Source organism: Podarcis filfolensis, assembly GCF_964270895.1.
Source record: "Podarcis filfolensis genome assembly, chromosome: 9".
Classification (NCBI taxonomy): domain Eukaryota; kingdom Metazoa; phylum Chordata; class Lepidosauria; order Squamata; family Lacertidae; genus Podarcis; species Podarcis filfolensis.
The window spans coordinates 46922546-46947786 of NC_139610.1; the positions used below are offsets into that span (position 1 = coordinate 46922546).

General features: G+C 41.2%; 1 protein-coding gene across 11 annotated transcripts in view; it reads right to left on the reverse strand.

Annotated features, from left to right (window-relative positions):
- The window catches only part of JADE1 (jade family PHD finger 1), a 169177-nt gene that overhangs the window by 83027 nt on the left and 60909 nt on the right, over window positions 1–25241 (reverse strand). For 2 of the 11 annotated variants that reach the window (XM_083571188.1, XM_083571179.1), the window contains one exon: window positions 17380–17483. The exons of 7 other annotated variants lie outside the window; for them this stretch is intronic. The gene's annotated coding sequence lies outside the window, so the exon portion shown is untranslated. Of the gene's footprint in view, window positions 1–13856; window positions 14109–17379; window positions 17484–25241 lie in introns of those variants that run through there. 2 more of the 11 variants (XM_083571180.1, XM_083571191.1) reach the window with 2 other exon arrangements.

Sequence of the window (25241 nt, forward strand, 5' to 3'; positions counted from 1 at the left end):
AGCCTCAAATGTATATAGCTTTTCACCGCCAATTCTCTCTGCCTTTGAAAAAAAAAGTTAAAACAAAACAAAAACAAAATAGAAGTGAAAGACTTTTCATCATTCATTAACCAGAGTAGGAAGTGTCAAGAAACAAAGTTCTCCTTGCAATCCGTAACATGGAGTGAACTTGTTTTTATAGAGTGAGGTGATACCCATTTGAGACATGTCTGTTCTGCCCCTGCATAATCAGAATATAAACTGCAGCTCTCCCCAGTAGCTGAGCCAAAATCTGATAAACTGATTGGGCAGAGAGCAAATCCGTCTGGGCAGCACTAGAAAAGATTTTAAGCAGATGTACTTTCCTATCAATGCTTGCATGAAAAGCAGTTAAAAAAAAAAAGGCACTACTCGCTCTTTTTCAGCCTCTCTCTACTGTTAAGTGTAAATACGCTTGCTTTCGATATGGTGATTATTGCAGAGCCATTTCCTCTTAGCACCTGCTTATTTTAGCACCAAAGATGCTGGCCGCATATTCACTTCAAGTGGTTTTTAACTCACTCCAGCAGCCTCGGTTAAGGAGAAATGGGACTTACTCAAGAAATGGGGCTTGCTCTTTGTTAGAAACATTGTTGGAAATTTAATTCCCCACCCCATTCATTTCACTCATATTTAGGTAAATCTAAATAGACACAGATTTTTACACTTCTCAGCGCATCATAGTCCTATGTAACATTTAGCTCATAACGAGAATGAAACGTCCATTTGCATAAAAGGCATTTTGTTTCCCCGCATATGGTATAACATTAGCAGCCAGCATATGTCTCTATCATTATCAACAAAGCAGTTACATTTACAGAACAAACACTGAATAAAGAATACTTATTTTCAATATGTCACTTCTTTCCAGCATGAATAAAAAATATCTAAAATGGATGCTTAAGGACAGATTCCTAATGAGCAACCAATAGGAGAGGCTAGCAGTGCAATCCTAACCATGTCCCCTCAAAGATAAGCAATACTGAGCACAAACCTACCATTAGGCTGAGTGATACAACCACTTCAGGCGGCAGGTGCAGGCGGGCAGAGAGCAGCAAATGACAGAACTACGATATATATGCGCCATGCTCTCCCTTTTCCCTTCCAAAACAAACCTGGCCTTCAGGTGCAGCAGAGGACACTGTCCCATTGCAAGTGATGAAGTAAGATACACCTGCCAATATACTGTACTTTTCCATGTATAACACGCCCCCATGTATTTTTTTTGGACCACAACAAAAAGGGGGGGTTGCCCAGAGTTGTTGAGCTTCTTTTGGGGGAAGACTGCAGAGTTATTGAGCTTTTTTTGGGGGGGGGCACCGCCAATCAGTCTACAGCCTGCTCAACAATGCAAATCGCACGCATTGCCACAGCCACCAATCGTCTGCATTCTCACCTCCAAAAGCACACTCATCGCAATCACAGACGATTGCACGCATGCCTCACCACGGCCATAAACAGCCCGCCCAATTGCCGCAGCCAATCGTCAGCAGGCATTTCCGCAGCAATCAATCACACGCCCTATCGCCACTGCCAATCTCCTGCTGGCTGCTGCCACCAATCCCCCCGCACCGCTATCCATGTATAAGAAGACCTGCTATTTTTGAATATTATTTTTAAGGAAACACTATCTTCTTATACACAGAAAAATACGGTAATCAACTTTTTTATATGGAATGGGCAAGAAGCCATCTTGTCCTTTGCCTTGGGCAGCAAAAAGGCTTGGGCTGGCCCTGGGTATATGACTGCAGCTCCGAACCCAGTTCTAAATTTATGCATATACATGTCCCATTAAAGTCTCAGTAGGATTTCCATGTAATTATATTTTTGATAGGGGAATTCACCCAAAGAATGCAGTGGCTAGTATTGCTGGTTGATTTGATTTATTACTGTATGATTTTTTTAAAAAGAGTGAGTGGTTTACATAACCTAAACTGGAAAAATATATAAAATCACGTGGGGTTGTGTTCGACTAAGTCATTTTCAGAGTAGACCCATTTAAATTAAAGAACCTAAGTTAGTCATGTCAATTAACTTCAGTGGGTTTACTCTGACTGAAACCCAGATACATGCCACAAAAGAAAATGGTGTTTGGGGAAGAGAAACATCTCTAGCTGGGCTTCTACCAATATAAAAATTAGTGTGACAGGACTACCCCTTCCTCCCCTCCTGCACTCCTCCCCCAAATCTGCTCTGGAGAGAGAAGATTTTGGTGGCATAGGCATCCTGCAGGGGAGGGGGAAATCCATTCTATCCATGGCATCCAGTCTGGCAGACAAGACACTGTTTGATTTCCCCCACAACATTTGCATCTATGGAAATTTTGGGCAATTTCCATTAAGGTGTGTACATGAAAAAGAAAAAAGCTACAAAATGGTAATTCTCTGAATAGGAGCATCACATTCTTCTCCAGGGCTTACCCAAGACATTTTGCAAAGCTGAAAATGGTTCCCTCTCTCCATCAGTCAAATTGCATAGTGACCAAGGAGTCCCACAAGCACCTCTTTCCTATCCATGACTGTCAAATACAGTAACAATAATAACAAATTAGATAGCTAACCTTTTGAAGCCTTTTTGTGACACCAGAGATCTGGCCCTGTGCAGCTCACAGAAGTCCTCTTGAAAAATCCTCGATATGAGATCAAATGGTGGGGTGGGTGGGTTCTTATATCTACCCAGGAATAATTTCAAAACCAGACCTACTGGTGAAACTCATCCCTTAGGGCCATTTCACATCTATCTCCTCAAGCATGGGAAAGTGTCGCTTGTATTGTCGTTGCATACCATTGCAAATGTGAATGAGGTTTTTGGTATTTCCATGAAAATATGTGCATTTGCTACAATAAACCAGCTATACATCATTTCCAAGCTTGAGGAAGCCTGTTAAAATGGCAGTGGCTACCATCCTACATACACCTATGGAGGAGCACACCACATTGAGCACAATAGGACTTGCTTCCCAGTAAGCATGTGCTCTACCCAATTGCTAAATATTCAGTCAACAATTGCTTACTGACCCAAAGAACCCAAGAACTAAAGGAATCACTCAGAATTGTGTGTTGTCAACAACAGAAAACCAGCTATCATCCAGTAATTGTATAATACAGTAGTGCATTTTATTTGCATTCCAGGTCTGTGGGGCAATTCAGATGCACGGTGATTTATAGTGCGATTTTTCATGTTTTTCCAATGCTATTTTATCATTACTGGATCTTCAGCAATTACTTTATTATATGAAATGTATCCTTACAGTTATTTAGTCAAGGTGTATGTCCTAGTAAGGGACGCGGGTGGCGCTGTGGGTTAAACCACAGAGTCTAGGACTTGCCGATCAGAAGGTCGGTGGTTCGAATCCCTGCAATGGGGTGAGCTCCCGTTGCTCGGTCCCTGCTTTTGCCAACCTAGCAGTTCAAAAGCGCCCCAAAAAGTGTAAGTAGATAAATAGGTACCGCTCTGGCGGGAAGGTAAAAGGCGTTTCCATGCACTGCTCTGGTTCACCAGAAGCGGCTTAGTCATGCTGGCCGCAGGACCCGGAAGCTGTACGCCGGCTCCCTCGGCCAATAAAGCGAGATGAGCGCCACGACCCTAGAGTCAGCCACGACTGGACCTAATGGTCAGGGGGGTCCCTTTACCTTTACCTATGTCCTAGTATTCCTTTATTGAAGTGATTAAATATAAGCAATGTCAAAACCAGACACTCAACATTGAAGATAGCTGTATAACATGATAATGGCTGCTGCATCTTTATGAGACACTTGCAAAATAGTTTTGTTTTGTTTTTTAAGAAGAAATCAGTTTACCCCCTTCAAATATTGCCTGAGATACTTTTTGAAGAAAATTGGTTTACATAATGTTACAGTTAAGAGAAACTGAGATTTTCATAATCCACAGTTGGGGATCATCTTTATTAGGACCAGCCTAAATGTTTCAAAGTCATGTGCACACTTTTGAGTTCTTCAGAACTCTCTGAATGAAATGGTATGTAAATAGGGGGGAAGAAGGAGGGAAAATAAATAAAGTGTTTTTAAAAAATAAAATACTCTTGTTCTTGTAGCTTTGATGGCTGCATTAAGCCCAAAGATGGAGATTGCAGTCTGGATTACAGAGCCATCAATGTATGCCTTCTCAAAAGTCAGTTTCACCAAGTCCAATGGACCTTACTCACAGAAAGGATACACTGCAATGGCTAACCTGTGTCCCAGCCAAGTTGTTTTTTTTTTGTTTTGTTTGTATTGAGGGGGACGGGACCTCTAATTGTCCTTGCCAGCTTGGAAAATTTTTGTAAAGCAAGCAGAGCCGCTTACATGCTCTGCACAGCTCTCACTTTGGAATCTGGAATGATTGCTGTTGCAACATTTCACATGTTGAAAAGCCTGCATGCCCGTATTGGAATCGGAATTCATTCTGAATCTGAAAGACAATAGTAACAACAGAGGAGAAATGGAGCCTACTAGTTCTGGCCATAATGATATCACCATGCCTCTTCAGTTAAGTATGGTGTGTATGTGGACTCAATAAATTGTCTCAACTGCTATGTGCCATACCCTAGCATGGCCTTTGCTCCTCCTTGCTTTCATTAGTCCTTGGGTGGTGTAGTGGATTAGTGCGTCTTGTTGTTAATCAGAAGGCTGGTGGTTTAAGCCCGCCTAGAGTCCCTTCCAACTCTACAGTTCTATGATTCTATGATCTGCCTATAGGCATAAACAGGTCTCCACAGTAACAGGAGTAGAAGCAGCTCTGCTGTGAATATGGTGGATGATTGTCTGTGTTATTTTGGACGAAAACCAACATTGCTGAATTACATTAACACTCAGACCTGCCAGTTCTGCTGTTTTACACGTGTTTTACCTCCCTGCCATATATTGTTCCCATCCAGAAGACATCATTAATTTGGCAGTGTATGAATGATGACTGTTCACTTTACATGGTTGAAATATGATTCTGATATACCGGTTGTTTATTAAATAGTTTAGTACAGCATTTGATTCAGAATATTTTTTTTCTTGTTTTCCTCCTCTAAAAACTAGGTGCGTCTTATGGTCGGCGATAAATCCACATGGGGCTTTTATGTGACACCACCACCAATGAACAATTCAGAGAGGAACATCTGAGGTGTTAAAACAGAAGCCTCTGAGACCTTGGGTATACCGTAATATTGATTTTTCTGTACTTTCACAGGAATATTTGTTAACATCTCCTGATAACTGTACAAAACTTATAGGATATTGTAGGTAATTCTTTGGATACAGAGTTGAAGAAGTAATATCACAGTATTATGTAAACAACTCTGTTTCAAGAGAAGGAAAATGTTTGTACTAGCTATTGCTCTCACAAGGAAGATTTTAGATTTTGGAGAGGGAGAAAACCCACCAATAGTTACTGCCCTTCTTCTTCTTCATTATTTTTCCCATTCTCATAATTCTAAAACTCATCTCATGAAACAGAAAGTTTGAAGATTCAGGATAAAGGGAATTACTTCTCTACACAGAGCATAGCTAAATTAGGGAATTTGCTCCAAGAAGATGACAACCAACGTGGATGTATTTTTTAAAAGATTTATGGGGATAAGGCTACCAGAGGCTACTAGCTATGATGTTCTGTTATACCTCACTATGCCTATGCATATCAGCTGTTGGAAATCACAAGTGGGTATTATTTTTATTTATTAAATTTCTATACTGCCATCCACCCAAAGATCACAGGGCAGTTTACAATATAAAAACAGGCTTTCTGGGAAATGATTTATAATGAAATGAAAAAGGTATTTAAATATACCTTCCTGAAGAAACCAGAGGCCTTTCTCCTGGGTATGGTCGGCCAATTGGTGCCAAAGAAGGACAGAACCTTTTTTTTGTATGCTACAACAGCAGCAAGAATACTCATCGCAAAGTATTGGAAGACACAAGATCTACCCACCGTGGAAGAATGGCAGATGAAAGCGATAGACTATATGGGACTGGCAGAAATGACTGACAGAATTCGAGACCAGGGAAAAGAGATGGCGGAAGAAGATTGGAAGAAATTTAAGGACTATCTTAGGAAACATTGTAAAATTATTGAAGGCTAGAATGATGTTGATTCAGAAATTAAGTGGTTAAAAGCTGTAATGATTATGTGATTAAGAAAAGAAAGGTTAAAAAATATACAGAAATTAGGGGAAGGATTTGCTGAATTGACTTAATTAGAGAATGGAATACAGAAAGGGGAGGTATGAGGAGGTCGGGAAAGTAAGTTTTATGAATACAAGGGATTGAAATTATACTTGTTGTTGTATGTGTTCTGTTTGGTTTGTATGTATTTTTATTGTTCTTGTTTTTTGTTCTGTTTTTTCTATTTTATATAAATTCCTAAAACCTTAATAAATATATTATAAAAAATACAATATAAAAACAAAAATAAGATAGTAACAAACAAACAAAATACCCCCCTCCACCCACCCACAGTAGAGTGCTGAAGTCCTGCTTACAGGATTTCTATAGGCATCTGATTAGCCACTGCAACAGGATGCTGAACTAAATGTTAGCTTGACCCATCTGGGCTCTTCTTATTTTCTGTTCATCTAAGACTAATTCATCAGGTAAAAAAAAAAAAATCTTATCACTATATCAGCACACTGGGACAAACTTCACCTGATGGAAGTTTGATTTTCTCAAGCTGCCATTAAAGGAATAGGAAACCTGCTAGAAAACAAGGACACTACAAAAGCCATTGGAATCTGGAATCAAATATATCTTGCCTTCGAGGGGCATGAGAAAGCTTAGGGGAGCCTCTCCTTTTTTGTATCCAAAGAATATTCCAGCCTGAGTATTTGTCCTCTCTGTTTAGATGGTTAAAATGCTAATTCCCAGCTGCCGGCAGTGTGAAGATCTGTCCAAACAAAACACTCCAGGTGATGCAAGTCTAAAGTTTTCACACCAAGCACTGTTCTTTATCCAGGGAAGAAGGAGCCGCCTGCAACCAGAGTGACATTGACAAACTTCAGAGTACACAAAAGGGCTCCTTTGCAAGCAACGCCAAGCAATTTCAGAAGGAAAGCCAACAGTCTGAACCAGCAGCTCTCTGCTTCACCCTGTTTTTCGTACATTCTGTGGGGGGGGGACCCTTCTGGATAACAACACAGCCACAGTAATCCTGTCATTAGCAGCCACAGAACTGTCACATCAGTAACTCTCAAGTGGGTGTCAGCTACAGCCCTTTACTTCAGCTGCTTGCTTCATTGGGGAGAGTTTTCTTTGACTGCCAGCAAAGGGACCATGTACATTTGTCTGTCATTAATACATACAAGCTCTCCAGTGCACACATAAACAAAACAGTCATGTACACTTTGCTAAATGGGCTGCATTTCTATTTTCTATTTTCTTTTTGTAGCCAGCCCAAACGAAGCCTACGTGAAAAGCCCTGCATACAAAGCAGTGTGGGATAACTTGCTTGTAATCTGTCATGTACGATAGAGCAATTGCCACTCACTTCACTTACCCTATTCCAACACTGGGAAATAGATTATTTTTAGACATGCTTTGTACACAACCTAGCATTCAAACTGGGGACAACCTACACCCCAGCCTCCTGTGGATTATGATGAACATTTTTGAAAATAATGGGGAAAGTCCTTCCTTCTTACTATATCATCTTTTGTGTCAATATTAGTGCAAAACAAGCAGAACTTGACTGTTCAGCATCACCAAGTGCTTTTTTATTCTCCACTGCAAAAACATTTTCAGTTGTGACACTTTTTTGATCGCTAGAAAGGATAAAAATGATCCACTGTGAGGTCTCTCACACACCTTGCACTGAGTTTTCTTTTTTATCAGTCATTGTTTCTCCGTGACAGTGGGATGTGTCCCATATCACATTATTTACCTGTTTCTCCATGAAAATTCTCACTGGAACAAAAAAACTATGTAAGTGTACATATGTAATATTATAACTGAAATCTGACAAATAAATGATTGTTTATCTGACAGGAAACAGGATAAATGACAACTCTAGATGAAAGAATTTATAAATATAATGTCTTAAGAAACAGAAGAGCAAGCCATATGATTTATATTACATATGTCCCCATGAAGCAGAGATTTTGAAAGCATCCAAAGTGAACTTCTGCAAACAAAACATAAGCCTCTTAATGGGTTTATTCTACAGAAAATGTTGTTTTCTTCACTGGAATGCTGAGTGACATCTATAGCAATCCCATTTTCTCATCAACCCTACTTGGCTTCTGCAGTTTCTTTTTGAAACGTTTAGGCTGCAATCAGGCACACCTCAAGGCTGCTTAAATGCCATCGGCTTCAATAGGATTTAGGAAGGTTGTATACCAGATTTGCAATGCTAAAAGAACTGAAACCTAATCCTCACATCTGCACACACACTAGTGCTCCCAAGCCTCTCTGTCCAAAGCGACTGCCCACATCATCTGAGAAGACAACCTCAAAATGTCAGTAGTAAAACACAAAGTCCATATGTACATCTGTACACACCCTTGCACACACCAAAATAGACTATAGGATATTGCAGCCAACTGGGGTTTTTAACAGACCAGCAACCAAGGGACTGTCTCCAACTCTATAAGAGAATCTTTTGCACGTGCCCTATTTTAGCCCAAGCAAGGCTGAGGAGATGGCCTGTTGCTCCAGCTGTCAGTTCGTAAAAGCCGGTGCCCTTTTACATTATGCAGAATTTTAAGCAGCAGTCATCCTTGGAATCAGATGCAGGGAAAGGCTACATCAGGTGGTTCCTGGGGCAACTCTCCCATGAGAGCCTCTGGAAAGGCTTTCTGCAGACATGGTTCCTACCCTAGTCTTCCCCATTATCCAGGTCATCAGAGTCCAAAACCAGGTACATGGCATTTTTCAACAGCAGCCATATACCTATGGAGGCAGTCCTGTGATCTTATCATTAAAGGTAAAGGTAAAGGTACCCCTGCCCGTACGGGCCAGTCGTGTCCGACTCTAGGGTTGCACGCCCATCTCGCTTAAGAGGCCGGGGGCCAGCGCTGTCCGAAGACACTTCCGGGTCATGTGGCCAGCGTGACAAGCTGCATCTGGCGAGCCAGCGCAGCACACGGAAACGGCGTTTACTTTCCCGCTAGTAAGCGGTCCCTATTTATCTACTTGCACCCGGGGGTGCTTTCGAACTGCTAGGGTGGCAGGTGCTGGGACCGAGCAACGGGAGCGCACCCCGCCGCGGGGATTCGAACCGCCGACCTGACGATCGGCAAGTCCTAGGCACTGAGGTTTTACCCACAGCGCCACCCGCGTCCCTTCTGATCTTATCATTGGTGTATGGCAAATAGTACTTGTTGTAGAGTTTGTATTTGACCTATAGGCTTATTTACACACTAGAGGAGGGCCACTTTTGACAAGCTTGAAAAATAAAATAAAGTCACAAAACCCCCAGTCTCTATACATCTGTTGTGACTTCTTTCTTTAAGGCCATTTCCCTCAACTATCTTAAATAAAATCTGTTGAACCTGTAACAGAGGCTGCAAAGGTTTGTGTTGTGGTGGGACAACAACTTCTACCTACACAGACAAGTGATTTCAAGTTGTTGCAGGGTCAATATTCTGGGTCACTCACAGGTCACTTGTGTTTGCATATAACTCTTGCACTTTACTCACTCCTGCATAGCAAAACTAAAAACCCACTATGGTTTACATGATTTGTTATTCCCAGATGACAGAGATGTGATCTTGCCATGGACGATTGACTGTCTTCACCTTCTGATTCACGCTATGAAAATGTAAAGAAATCAGAGGCTGAAATTAGTCAATTTGTTGATTCCCAGGATAATCAATGGTGTACAGAACATTTCTAAAATAATATATCTCACTCATTAATAAATACCATTTTTAATGTAGGGATGTGTAGAACCCAATGCTCTCTTGTTAATTTTCTTAGAGCAAGTTCACTTTTTAATTGTATGGTAAGATCCACGAATTCCTACTAGGGCCTTAAATTGTACTACTACTTTGTTCAGATGTTACTGTAATTGCAAGAAACCAGGAACAAGGGAGATTTGAGCACACGCAATATACAGTAGTACCTTGGGTTACAGAAGCTTCAAGTTACAGACTCCGCTAACCCAGAAATAGTACCTTGGGTTAAGAACTTTACTTCAGGATGAGAACAGAAATCTAGCGGCAGCAGTGCAGCGGCAGTGGGAGGCCCCATTAGCTAAAGTGGTACCCCAGGTTAAGAACAGTTTCAGGTTAAGAACTGACCTCCAGAACGAATTAAGTTCTTAACCCAAGGTACCACTGTAATAATTAAGAATAAACAAGCCAAAATAGACATGACAGATAAAGCATTTGCACATATAAATGTCACATGTGTGCTATACCATATAAAACACATGTACAAAGAAAGTCAGCCCATTCACATGTAGGAGTTCGCAGGGAAGCAGGCCACTTTCCTTGGATACTCAATCATCAGCTTGCTAACTGGGCAGCAACTCTTCATCCAGGCTTTTAGCGGAGGCTGAGACACTGTGGCAGCTGTTATTTATCACCTGCCACATATCTAGATTTTTGGTAACCTTAGCGCATGTTTTATACTATGCATTTATTGATGTTATTGTTTATGAATGTACGGTTTTCTGTTCTTTAACCATCCAAGCCTTATGCATACATACACTCATACTAACACATACACCACAAAGCCAAGTTAAGTATCAGAATAAGTACATATAGAATATATTATCATACAAAATGTTTGTAAATATTCCCTCACAAAAATAGGGCAATAGATTTATTATAAGCTATACGATCTTCAGATGCAGTTGATAGCTTTTCCATCTCTATAGCCTGTTTAACCAACTTGCTGGTTCCAGAGTTTTACTTAAAGGAAGGGCCTTACTAAAGATGATTCATATATTTTTATGTGTAACCTGTCCAGGAATCATTTTGACAAAGGGTGCACCTATCAGTTTATTAAGTAAGTAAGTAAGTAAGTAAGCAAGCAAGCAAGCAAGCAAGCAAGCAAGCAAGCAAGCAAGCACACACAAACCAGCTGTGCATTTTATATGAGATGGAGCAGACATCAGACTCTTATGCAGGAAAGAGCCTTATTTTTGTCCACCTTCAGAGTTTTGGCTCTATGACCTGCCTTTCTAGAACAGATGATGGTCTAGCCATGCCAGCAAAGTTTCTACCAAAATGGCCAGGCAGATAGCTCTGAATAAAAGTTCCCTAGCAGGACATGGTAGTGAGGGCCACCACCAGTTCTGCATCCATTGCACCTCATAACACTAAGGTTCTTTTTAGCTCTCATCACTAATAGCTGTTGATACTTACTCCTTGCTATTAAAGTAATGTATGAACCAGTCCATAGTTCAACCTGTGAGCAAGGCTTGCCTCTTCTAGGTACTGACTAGATATTTATTATCTTGAAATCAGGCCTTTTATGAGTTGAAACATTCCAGAGCAAAAGTACTGGGCTGTCTTATTCAAAATACTTTTATTGTGTTCTCTCAGTAACAAACTGAGTGTATTCTCTGCGGAATGTAGCCAATAACATGCTGACCCCGTTGAAGTAAATTAGAACTTTGTTATGGCTTCACGAGAGACATGATTTTATCCATTAGTCCAAGTTCATTCTAACCCATTTTCTAAGGAGAGGTGTAGCAGTAGATTATTTATGTTCCTTAGGACAACTGAGAAGGAATTTAGCTGTGGATATGAATCATTTGTGGTCATAAAGAATAGATAGCTAATAAGAATGTGGTGTAAAGATAAGGAAGCAAATTAGCAATGTAATTAGGAGATAATTAGAAGAGAGCCAGGGTGACCCAATAGATACAGAGCTGGACCTGGATTTAATCTCAGCTCTTCCATGTATTCACTGGCTAGCTTTGTGTGTTCATTATCTCACAGTTTCCGCTCCCAATGGGCACAATATCAATATCAGCGACCTAACCACACAGGACTGTGAGTGGAAGCGATAAATAACGATGCCATATTGAGGGTCAAACAAGAGGTGAAGTGTCATGTCATGACCTCAAACAGAAGCATGTGGCTCAGCAAGGCAGTCCAGGGTTGCAGCACATTAGAGAGTTCCAAGCTGGCAGCTTACTCCAACAAAAGCTAGAGGTTGTCTGTGAGTTTATATAACGCTTTAGTCCAAACTACCCCTGTGGCTTCTTAAAGGGACTGGCCTGGAGGCAAACAGTTTGTGCCTCTCATGGCTTCCTGCTCAGCTTTGGGCAGATATGGAGCAGGAGATCCTTGAATGCTCCAAGGAATTGGGCTTGGGGCGGTGATGGCTGTGAAGGCCCTGAGTCAGTAGAAACCATAAAAAGTTAAAAACAGACAACAATTAATCAAAGTCACTCTCAGTAACCAAACGGTGGGGAAATAACTGTTTTCAACTCCCCCACCCACCCATACCTCATAGCTGTGTCCGTGTGTGTGATTTGAGGGAGTTGTGGCAGGAAAGGAGAGATAAACCCTCTCATTGCACTGCAGTTCTGATAACAATCACACACAGATCCCGATGACTGCAATTAATTTAAGAGAAACGAGAGTTATGGTTGCAAGCTACACATTAAACCAGCCTTCCCTCCAGATGTTTCAGACTATGATGCCCATCAGTTTGAGACAGCTTGACCAATGGTCAGGGATGATGAGAGCTGTGATCCAAAATGTCTGGAGGCAATGAGTGTAGTTCATGAATAGCTAACCTGTGGTCCTCCATATGTTGGACTTGCAGCTCCACCATCCCTGATCACTGGACACAATGAATGGCTCCAATGGGAGTTTGCAGGGGGCTGATCAAAGTAGTAGTTCAACACCCAGATGTTTCTGTAGCTCTAATCACTTTTGCCATGCTCAGGAGGGCACTGTAACAACCACAGCACAAGCACTCTTGGTACCACCACCCTTACATATTTCAGCTTTTTATGATCGGGGTCTAAATATAGTAACCTTTTGCCTATTTTATTAACCTGAAAGCTGTGATCCTACTGAGACTGTAATGTGTAAAAAGCCTATTGAAGTTTACTGGTAAGAACATGGCCTGATTTCACACAGGCTCTGTGCAGCAAAGCCTTTTTACGTGAAGCATTAGCTAATATTCAAATATTAACGTTAATGCACCAAAACAAGGCTTACTTTCTGTCAAAAGCCATAGTGTTGTTTTAGCTAATAAGTGAGATATTTATTGTTTGATTGAAACAGTAGATGGAATGGGTATGCATTAGCATATCACCTAACAATTGACATAATGAGCAAAGAAGTATGTTTTCTGTTCTCCTTCCCAGGCTGCAGAGTACTCACTAAAGCAAATATTCAGCTAGAGTTTAATTTCTCTCTGAAGAAAATAAGAGGTTATAAACAATTAGAAAAAAATAGTGGTAATTACTGGTGTTAATTTAAATACTTTGCTGCTAACATTTATTCCTGTGAATGTGCTTCAGATTTACATGATAAGAGGAAAGAAATTACCTTTTTTATTTCTCAGTTCTTTGTTTTTATATATGGATTTGTTTGAGCAATTCACACGGGAGATTAGTCTACTTCAGAGACAAAGGGCCTAATTCTAGACTCCTTTTTCAAGGAGTGTCTTGCCAGAGAGTCACTTTGCCACATAATCCCTCCCAAGAGCTGCATCTTGAAAACTTTCATGCCATATACACCAAGGGTGGGATAGAACTCAGGCTTGTGGGATCTATTTTGATTTTCATTAAAACGCCAAGATTCACAAACCAGATGCAAAAGTCATGCACTTAAAGAATTCTAAGTCCAGAATGTGTGAATGATGCTACCCTATAAAAGTGCCTTTGCAGACACATCCAAATTAGCCAACAGTTCTCATGAGATTCAGCACTTACTGAGCTCTGCCCACCAAAGGCTGATGATCTGCTCCATCACCAATATTCTCCACTGCCATTGGGACATGTTGCCCGCGGCTTGGATCTCCCTTAGAGCATCAGGTCTTCTTGTCCTTCCTTTACCTCTTCTCTTCCCAACCTCAGAAGCACCTATACTGAGGCAGCACTGGAAAGATAATCACCTGCTGCAGCTAAACTATCACTACTATAACTACCAACAGCTGCCATGTGGCAAGACATGTTCTGCCACAAATAGCTCAGCCTCTTTTTTTCTAATGGTAAAGCTAGGCACAGAAAACTGTGTCTTTATCACACTGAAACCCCAGAATTTATTACCATCAAAGTACTACAGCCCATGAAATTGCTTTTCAGGTTACACTCATTATGTTCCATTTTCAATCTGTAACCTCATAGATTTGTGTAAAAGGGAACACAAACTATTTCCCAGGACAATTTAACAGGCAAACTGATCCCTATCAGCACAAAGTGAGATGGTAATGCTTTGATGCCATAACCACGAAAGCAGAACTAACTTTTAGAGTGGATGCTGAGCTATCAAGGGGAGGGTTCATGTTTTCAAGCTGCAGTGACAAGCCAAATTAAGTTGTATTTTAAAATACTCTGGCCTGGCCAGATATCCATTAATTTAAGGGGTCACACAAATTGAAACTCCCTCGCTCCAGAATGTCATAAGCGGCAGAATATAATGGATGATAGACGGTAATGCTACTGGTAGCACAACAGAGAACTTTTCATTTCACAATACCATGTGGGGCACCCTTTACACCTGATGCTCAGTATAACTGAAAGGGCAGCACAAACCTTATAAATCCTCATCTTCCTTCTCAATGAAGTGCTGTTCTTCCTGTTGCTGATGCTGGCAATGTCACCAGCTAGCATTATTACAGGAAATGTTGTTTGTCATTTTGTGTGTCATTTATTCTGATACACAATGTATAGTTAAAACACAATATGTGGCACATTGCTGCATGGCGCATACAAAGGGACTGATATTCAACCAGTTAAAGAAAAGCTCAGTAGAAAACAGTGTGCAAAACTTCAGTAGCTTCTATTTATTTAAAGCATTAACTTATTGGAATTATGATGGAAAGAGAGCATTGTGCAAATGACAAAACTACTGTCACTAGAAGACACTGCCCAGACCCTTGACAGAATCAAATTGAGGCCTCTTTTTCTGAAAAAAGTGCAATGTACTTTGTGGTAATCTTTACTCCTGAGCACTTGTGAGCTGTGTCAAGTTGCCACTGCTTTGATTGCCAAAATTCTGGCACCAAGATTTAACCATGAAATAGCAGCATAAAGAATTCAGCAGATGCTCAGAGGCAGTCAAATCTTGGTGCCAGAATTTCCACCAGGGAAAAGCAGCATATAAAACTAAAACAATGGAAAAGCAAAATATAAAATATAAAAACTCAACTCAACCTACTCCCAAAGGAGAAAAAGTATTTACAGTAGAACTTCTACAGTACTTACAACCGCCTCCACTCGCGGATGTTCCAAGTTGCGACCATGTGGCAAACCCACCAGTTACTTCCGAGTTTGCCACTGTTCGCGCATGCGCAGGAGTGGCGATCTCCGTTCACGCACGCGCAGAAGCGGGAAATCGCCACCCACGCCTGCACACAACGGCACCTCTCCCAGCAACCTGTTTCGCCATAAGGATGGCCCTCCAGAACGGATTGTGGTCGTGAGTAGAGGTTCCACTGTATAAGAAAATATCTAAGAACGAAATACATTTGGATCCACCCACTTTTGCCTCTTGCCCAGCCTCCCCACACACCCGAAAAGATGGTCCCCAAAATGAATGTAGTGGAGAAAAGTTTCACCACTGATGTAAAGTCAAAGTAGTTTGACTGCCTTTTTTTTTGTTTTTTAAAGCGGGGGAGCATTCAAACTACTTTACATTAAAGGTAATGTCATGCTTGTCCATAGCGATGTCATGCTTGCCCAGAGTGTAAATCACACTAAATACATTGTTAGGACTTACTTATATTATCTGCATAAGGTAGGTTTTGCATGTTTCCAACAATGACCAGGTGTTGTTCCCACATTAGATCCAGATGCTGCATTTGGTGCAGAATGCAAGAGCAAGGCTTCTAACTGGAGCAGCCTACCACCAGCATATAAAGCCTTTGCTGAAGAAGCTGTATGGTTTCGCTGCTGGTATACACTACACTTTACTTGATCTTAGCCAAAAGGCTTTACAGCATGGAAGTCTTTCAACACTGCCCATTGCACCACCTACATCTAACAGGCAGTGGATGCAATCAAGGCTGAAACAGTGAGTGCATGCTGGCAGAACTTGTGGAAGGAATGTGTGCACAATTTCAAGGGATTTCCAAGCATTGCCACTGAGGTGGAGGACATTGTGCAAATGTCTAGGTGGATGGTGATGGCTTTGCTGGCCTCATCCAGGAAGAAGTGGAATCGCTAAATGAGGGTCCACAGGTACTGACTGTCAAAGAGCTGGAGGAACTAATCAGATCAAGTTCAGAATGTGAGCATGAGGATGGCAAGCATGAGCCAGCAAGCTGGAACCTGCAGAAATTTTATCAACTCTTCCAAGTAATAAAGAAGGCAAATGATCTAATTGCATAATTTGACCCAACCATGGAACGCTGCTTCAAGATCATCCATGGAATTACAGACACTCTGAGACCATTCAAGGAAATTTTTGATAAGCTCAAGAGACAATAACAACAGTTGACCCAATCACCATGTTCTTCACAAAGGAACCACCGCCAGTAGCAGCAGCAGCACATGTGCCCAGGCAACCCACCTCTGGATCTGAACCAGACAAGCACTTCTTTTGGCTACCAATCAACCCCTGTGGTCCTCATATCTTCTGTATCAGCAGCCAGTGAGAGAGAGGAGGAGAAAGCCTAAGAGGAAGACTGGAAGCCTCATTTGTCCCACACAGTTCAGTGATTAAATATTTAAAAATCCAGTGTTTTTTCCAGTTTTCTAAAGAGTGTTCTGGCTTTACACAGCAAGCCTTCCCACGGGCTTGATCCCAGCAATGCATACTGTTGATTTATGTGAATTGCAGGACCGAATGTTAATAATCTTTTATTGTATATTGATGTTTAGAATTACTGTACATAACTTACATTTTCTGTATATAAAGCAATTATTTATTTTTATTTTTGAAAATACTATCCAAAGCTATTATACATTCTCTTCAAATTAGAAGGAGGGCAAGCTTTCTGTGAAGGTCATATTAGAAAACAGCAGCTATGTATAACATGGTCACAGAAAAGGAATGCCAAACCAGAGAGAGCACAGCACGACAAATGATGTGCAGGAGAAAATACAGGAGGGCTAACCATTTTGAGAGGGCAGTGAAGTAGAATACTAATTTTAGAACAAAACTCAAAACCAAAGCCAAGATCCTGTCATTAAAAGAACTGTGCATGTCGCAGAACAAAACATTAAGACGTAGAAGAATCAGCTAGCTTGGGGTGCATCCACATATATGTTAATTCAAAAGCCAAGCTACTATAGAAGTGTACTCACTGCCAATGTAGATTCAAAAAATTCTCTGAAGAACTCAGGTCAGTTCCATATATTTCCACACATTTGGGGAAGAAACTGTACACTACTGATTGGTTGAAACAATGCTGTCAAAATAATAATATTAAATGATTCTGCTGTTTAAAAGGTGGGAGGGGAGAATGGGTATTTACAGTGCAATCCTAACCATGTTTACTTAGAAGCCCCAATGAATTCAGTATGCAGCCTTGGAGATTTAGTTTGGAAATATAATGTGACCTGCATACTGTACTGTGCACATATTGGGGTGTTAATAGTGCTTCTGAATCAACAAATTGGCCCTCCATATGAAACTAACTGGGAGGGCTAGAGTTAGTAAAAATGCAAGGTGAACACTGAGTATTTTCTATTCTTGATTAAGAGGAAATGGTCAAACAGGGAATGATCGTCACTCATGCATAGAGCATCTACTCTGCATGCAGGTCGCAGATTCAGTCCAAAGCATCTCCTGTTAGGGCTGGAAATGTCCTCTGCATGAAAACTTGGAAAGCTGCTATCAGACAGTGCTGACAGTACTGAGGTATGACCCAGCTCGGTATAAAGCAGCTTCCTATGTGCCTAATATATGACAGAAGGGCTTACTCATTTCCCTGGATGGAATTAGTGATTGAGGACCAGACTGCATATTGTGTCAAGAAGCCAGTGATTTCAATTTTTGAATACTTAATGCAGTGCAGTGAGTCTGTTAATTTCCTTTGGAAAACATCAAGAGTGTGTGAACATCTAACCATTCCTCTTCTTCCCCGTTACCCAATCTTTCTCTCTCTCAGTACACACACACACACAGAGAGAGGTTACTATTTGCTCTGTGTTTTGAAAAATAGATTTGCCTGTATTTTCCCCTGGCACAGCAAACAGCACTTGATGAGGTTACCTATATCTGAAAAACGGCATGAGAAAATGATTAGAACATCCCCATACCACTCTTCCAAGCAAATTTGCAACACCACCTTGCCATGAGTGTACCAATTGCTTCACTTTCCCTGTGAATGGAAGCACATATTGTAGCCATCCTCCTTACAAAACAGGTATACAACAAGTCTGGAATCCCAGTAAAGTTTTGGAGGTCCATTACTGTGTGCAGTTATTGTCAGTTTGCATTTCTTAGTACAGAAAGTATTGATCTGATGTGTAGAGATCTTTCCTGTTCTACTTAATTAAAGAGGGTTCTGGAAGCTTCTCTGTGTGAAAGAAACAAGCAGAAGGTTCATGATGTTTGGGTTATTCCTTCAGAGAAGCTGAGTACAGCTGGCTTAAACTGGTTTTGTTATCTTTTCTGTCAAGGTCATGCTGACTTTAAAAGGCCAGAAGGAGCCTGGGTTTCACTTTCTCTTTCTATCTCTTTTCCTTCTGGTGTGGTGTTTTGTACATAGTATGCTTAGTGTTAAGGTTTAAACATATTATAAGTTATTTTAAGTTTAAGTTAAGTCTGCTGCAACTGGATTTCTTATGGACAGTGCCAATCCTGAATGTATTGGATTTGTGACCATTATGCTCATTTGCCTTCATTAGCAATAAAGCTCTGCTGGATGAAATATTAATCACCTCTGATCTATTTTTGGGGAATCCTGCAACGTGTTTAAGTTTTTACTCTGCTAACTATACGTTGGAATCTACTCTGGATCAATATTGAGTAGAATTTCATGAAAGTTACAATGGCTAGATAGCCAGTCCATGGTCAACATTCAAGCTGTAGCATGAAGCAAGAACAAAGGCAAAAAGGAAGAATGGAACTGAAGACAAGAGAGTTGGGTCAGGGAAAGCTTATAACATGGTTACCAGACGTCCCCATTTCCCGGGGACAGTCCCCAGATTTACAAATTTGTCCCCGGACAAAAATCTGTCCCCGGAATGCCCCTGGATTTCATTTAACATCCCCAGGTTTATATTTTAAGCGTTGTAGATTTATTAGTAGGGAATGAATGTTGCGTGATTGGTTCAACGACACAAGACACATTATATGGGGACTTTCAGTGAGGAAAAATGGCGGGTGCCACGGCAGCGAGCAGCTCCTGAAATCAGCCAGAGACAACTGCACTACCAGGCTGGCTCCAGGCTGCTGAGACTGCTGCTGCCGCTGCTGAGGGGGAACTGGAGACGCCCGGCGCGTCAACTGGGGGAACCGCTGACACACACATCCCACAACCCAAATCAACCCGGCCAATTCCCCAACAGTGCTCCGGGGCCAGGAAAACCCTGGAGCTGACGCAGGGAGAAGGAGGAGAGAAGGAGAAGGAAGAGACAGAAAGAGGAAGGAGAAAAAAGAGGGGAGCCCCGACCTTGATGCGCTGCTGCCGCAGCCGCTGCTAAGGAGGAGAGGTAGGAGAGCACCGGGAGGGCAAGGACACCTGGCCAAGCCCAGGCCTGAGCTGAGCCTACTTCACGGCAGATAGTGCTCCAAGAGAGGAAGGTCAGAGGAAGGCCACGCAACAGAGGAGACCACAGAAGATATTATTTCTTGATTATTATTTTTTAATAACCCCCCCTTTAAAAAAAAAGTGTCCCCGGAATCTTTGAAAAAAATCTGGTAACCTTAGTTTATAAGCACTTTCTGTCCAGTTGGAGGAGAAGTTCTAATCCAGAAAGCTTTTATAAGGCTATCGAAGCCAACTCTCTGGATACACAGTTACATAGACAAGGAGAGCATTAAAAAGTACATCTGAAATATGGTTTGCATGCTATTTTTATTATTATTCTGACAACATAATTGCAACACATAGACTCTAACAAAAACTATGCTAGGCTTTAACTTACTGTTAAAAAAATAACTAATGAAAAACATATGCAGAGAAGAAAAATATTGCCAGAACAAAACACCAGAGATGATATAAACCATCATTATAATTCCTTGCAATGCCAAGAATAAAAACATTTATTAAATCGCCTCATTGCTTAGAAAATATGTTTATTTTGTTATCTCTCCCTGTGAGAATTTTAGGATATGTGTTCATTGCTCAATGGGGGATGTTCAGACCACACTCCTTTATGAATGCACTGAACACAGAACTGAGGAGCAGGATTGCACCTGCTAGTCAAGACACAACACATCTACTGGTCACATTCCCTGGTGGCTGGATATTCAGTGTCCTTGTGAAGGGGGGCTTTATGCAGATGTTCATTATGTATGGCTCCTCCACATATAAAGCAGTTTGCTGTTTGCAAAGGAAGACATGGGTGTCTGAAAGAGCTTGGACATGAAGGGGACAAACACAGAACACCATAGGCTTAAATTTGATAGAGCACCAAGAGCCCCAGGGCTAGAGCTTAACTTAGAAGTATGATTTATTGTGGTATCCTGAATTGTGTTAGAGAACAAGCATTTTATTTTAACGAGCAAACTAGATAAACCCCAAATGCTTACACTGAACTCCTTGATCATCATGGGCTTTGCTCCAATTAAGCTCATATATACTTCTGATGTCAGGTGCTCAGCTGGTATACAGCAAGATGACAAGAAGTTTATCAAACCTTGTGGAGAACTAACTTTACACTATAGCATACAAGGCATGAGAAAGGAGCATTAGCCTTCCCCAAAATAAAGTCTAGGGCTGCCACTTCTTCTTTTTAACTGAACTTTCACTGCCATGCCTTTCCTTCTCTAAGGCAGAGAAATTTGGAGATAAGTAGTGGGGAAAGATTCATTTGCCCAAGGCCAGCTGGCTCAACTACAGTTTTGTTCTATTTAAGAACATCACAAGTCACTTTGCTGAATCAGACTAGGGTCCATCTAGTCCAGCATTCTGTCTGCAACAGGGACACACAAATACAGGCAACAATTCACCGTTGCATATAAGCTTCAGAGGGATTAGCCATCTTGGTCTGTTGCAGCTGAAAAGCAATCGTCTTTGCAACAATGTGCACCTAACCACATAGCTAAAGCACACAATTTACAATATTGTCTATATTAACCTGCAAAGTGGTGATGAAAACTTTATCATACCTTTGCATCCGGACATAAATCCAGTGAAAAGATTCTAACACTTGAAAAAACAATACAGATTACTAGCCTACCAAGTGAGTCTAAGCACATTGTGGTAAGTGACTGCTTGGGAAAGGGTTGCTGGCTTATTGCCTCTGAACATACCGGTAATTGGAAACCTTTTGTCTATTACAACCAATGGTGGCTGGTGCCCATTGGAACTGGTAGAGCAGAAGGCAGGTGGTATAAGAGACACTGGCAGGCAGGGCAAACTAATTTTGTCACCATCCTCCTTGCTGAATTCTACAAGGCCAAGGATGAGATTTAGGAGGAGAAAACTGATACGCTGTACCACCCCTTGGACTAGTTTTAAGAAGTCATGTAGGTGAGGGTTGTCAGAGGTCATATTGAGATTGGTGAGGTAGTGACCGATTTGCCTAAATGATAAGTAGTAGGGGAGGAGGGGCCAATGGATGTTCAGCAAACTACAAAACCAGGCAGAAAGCAGGCCAATAAACAAGGAGGCCACCTACATTTCACATGATGAAAAGGACATCAGAATAGTAGGAAGTGATGACTCCTAAAACTAACATGGGAATTTAGAGGCCAAGGCAAGGCTCCGGGGCTGTATCAGACTCTCTGGGGTCCTCAACACAGCCTATGGCATCCCTACTGCATTCCATGGTATTCAATCATTTTAAAGGCCAAGAAGCAACAAATGGCACATTTGAAGTGTTGGAGTGGCCCCAGCCTGCCATTTAAATCACCTCATGTGCCTTAGGCAGGCTTGCAGCAAGCAAACTTTCTGGGCACTGCGGAGGCAAGACAGAGAGTCAAGTTAGAAGGGCTACACAAGAGGATAAACATGACAAAGGAAGGGAAGTCCAAAACAATGTAAACAAAAGACTTAAAGAGGATTCCAAGGCATACCGTGCAAGTATTTTCTTCAAAAAAATGTTTAAAGATTAACAACTAAATTAAATTACCTAGGCATGTGGATTTGTAATTTTAAGTCATTTCCATGGACGAGAGCTTTGTTAGAAAAACACTGGGGTATTTTCAATAAAGCTGTACCATTTTGGACCTTTTCCTGGTTTTAGAAGTGAAGCCAGGGGACTTCGAAAGAACTTTGCAGAACTGCCTATTTTGTTTGCCCATCATGAGATATAGGCCTTTAGGCTTCACCATCACCTTGGAACATATAACCATTGCACAATGTATTCTGATGCTTGAGTGCAAATTATGGGGAGACCTAGGTTCACATTTCAACCTAGTGACGCTCACTGGGTGTCCTTGGGTATCTCACTGGGTATTTCTCAGCCTAAGGGTGTTGGGACCAGGGCCACCCCTTACATTAGGCAGTGTAAGGTGGCTGTCTTGGACAGCAGTTACTGTGAGACACTGATAGTAGCCCCCACAGCTGTCCATACCTGGTCATTCCCCTGTGCTGGAGAGCACATACACACTTAACCCATATACACGTTATTGTTGTTGTTGTGCACAAAATTTCTATACTGCCCTTCCTCCAAGGATCACAGGGGAGTTTACACACATACACACCACATGGCCTGTCCTAGACCCCCTAAAGTAGCCTGCTGCCTCAGGTGCAGTGGAAAATGCTGTCTAAATGCCAGCATTCAAGTAAGGTTCAACAGTTGGCTTTGGTGAATGGAATGGGAAGGAGAAGCCATCTTGTCCTTTGCCTCATGCAGCAAAATACCTTAGGCCAACACTGGTGAGAACTGATCAATAGGAAGCAGTCCAAGGTGAATCATGGGACAAAGCCAGTGGTTGACCAAAGACTAATTACAAAATATGACAAGCCATGAACAAGGAGGAAGCCAAAATCAAAGAATGTAAGAACTCAGGAAGACCTTACTGTTCAAGTAAGGCTTAACTAACTGCAATAGAAAGCTTTATTATAGTCCTGCCTGTCCAGGAAGATCCAATCACCAGCCTGGTTGGGTGGAGTGAGTCCAGGTCCAGGACCTGAAGATACTAAGCTGCCTAGGCAGAAGTTGCAACATGCAATTCAGCAGCTCACCCTGCGGGGTAGCCAAAGGTTCCCATTTTCAGCCCTTGCTGCATTTGACATAGGGGTGTTGTGAGGATAAAGTGGTATGTGTGTGACAATCAGAAACATCATCTCGGGCTTGTTGGAGGAACAATGGGATATAAATGTAATCAATCAGTAAGAAAATAAATAAACTATAACAACACAGCAGACATTACCTTTAGGGCTAAGCTGAGTGAGCCTGTTTCTCATGAACAATTTCTGCTTCAAGAAGTCTCAAAAGTGTTGCTAATTGAGGCAGCACAGACCTCACTCTGAATTGGCTTCATTTGCCCTTAGTGACATTATCAGGTAGCCAAATCCAATTGTTATATGCCTTGTGATTCATTCTGTATAATGAATGATTTCAGAACAGCGAGGATCACCTGTATAATTTTTGCTAGGAAACACTGCATTCACTCAAACTAGCATTGTTTGCTGTCAAAATCATCACCATGTAGCAGCCAGATATGACTGGCTATGTGTGTTGTGACTACGGATGGGGGAGAAATTTGATTCAGGTCTCATTTAAAGCCGGATCTGTCAAATTAGCACTTTCTGAACAATATGTGAAGTGAAACACAACTATTCTTTGAAATTCACACTTATCCAAATTTTACTTTTCAGTTAGCCAACAAAGGAATGTTTACAAAAATGCATATATTAAGAAAATGTGCATAAAAAATGAATATATTAGTGAAAATAACAAACAAAAATGCATTATATGTGGGGAAATTGTTTGCAGAAATGTGCACACATTGATCAAAATAGTATATAAAAATATGTTTATGTGGATAAATTCACACTAAATATGCTGGTGAATTTTTGTGAGAATTATTATTTAATTGTAAATTGCTGCAAAATGTGGAGGGCAGAATTTAAGAATAGAGAAATAAGAAACAGAGAGCTGAAATTAACAGATCCTTCCATCCCTAGATGTGAAATCATCATGTTCACAACATGATCCACAGTTGGCTGGGACAAAGCATGTGACTTCAGAAGAGCCATGAGAAAAAAGACACAGAATCAGCAGCAGTTCAAGCAAACAGAACTGGGGGAAGGTGAACATTTGAACAATTTACTTTTAAGAGGGGGAAATCCTTTCCCCTCCAGGGACTGCTTTCAACCTGAAAATTGAATTGGGAAGATGTTCAGCACAAGCATAGTTATTTTATCCTCAGTGGTATCCTATTATTTTCTTGTTTCCAGATGTGTTCAAACCAATTGCAAACTATTTGTTTGCTGAGAGCAGTTTTCAGGATGAGGTAATTAAAAAGGGGGCTATCAGTTTTCTTATACATTTTGAAGCCACTAGCTAGTCAAATAAACCTACCATTTACAGCAATCTGTTTTTGTGAAACCCTTTTCCTTTAACCTCCAAATTTGACTCTTCTTCATGTTGGTTAATCAAGAACGCATGTTCCACGCTAATGCTGATGGCCAAGGGTCTATTTTGAGAAGCACTTTGCTCTTCCAGAGACAGAAATGCAGCGAATTTGTGTGGTAACACTGATATATAATGAAAATACACTTGGTTATAAATCTTAAATATTAAAGAGGTCACTTCAGAAAAACTGCCAGCTAATCAAATAAGCACCAAGGAAGCAACGCAGACAAAAATAACCCGTCAGCAGGCTTGAGTTCTTGCTAATATGATGCCCACAGCAATTAGGCACTACAAGCATTTATTTAGATGGTTAAGTTCATACCCTCCATTCCAAAGATTCAGTGAGAATAATAACAGAAAAAAGAACATGCAGCAGTGTGTGCCCCCAGCCTCCCACATACATGGATGTCGACATAGGTGAGGGATGCCAATGGGAGAATGTCAGCAATTCTGTATGTGGAGTAGCA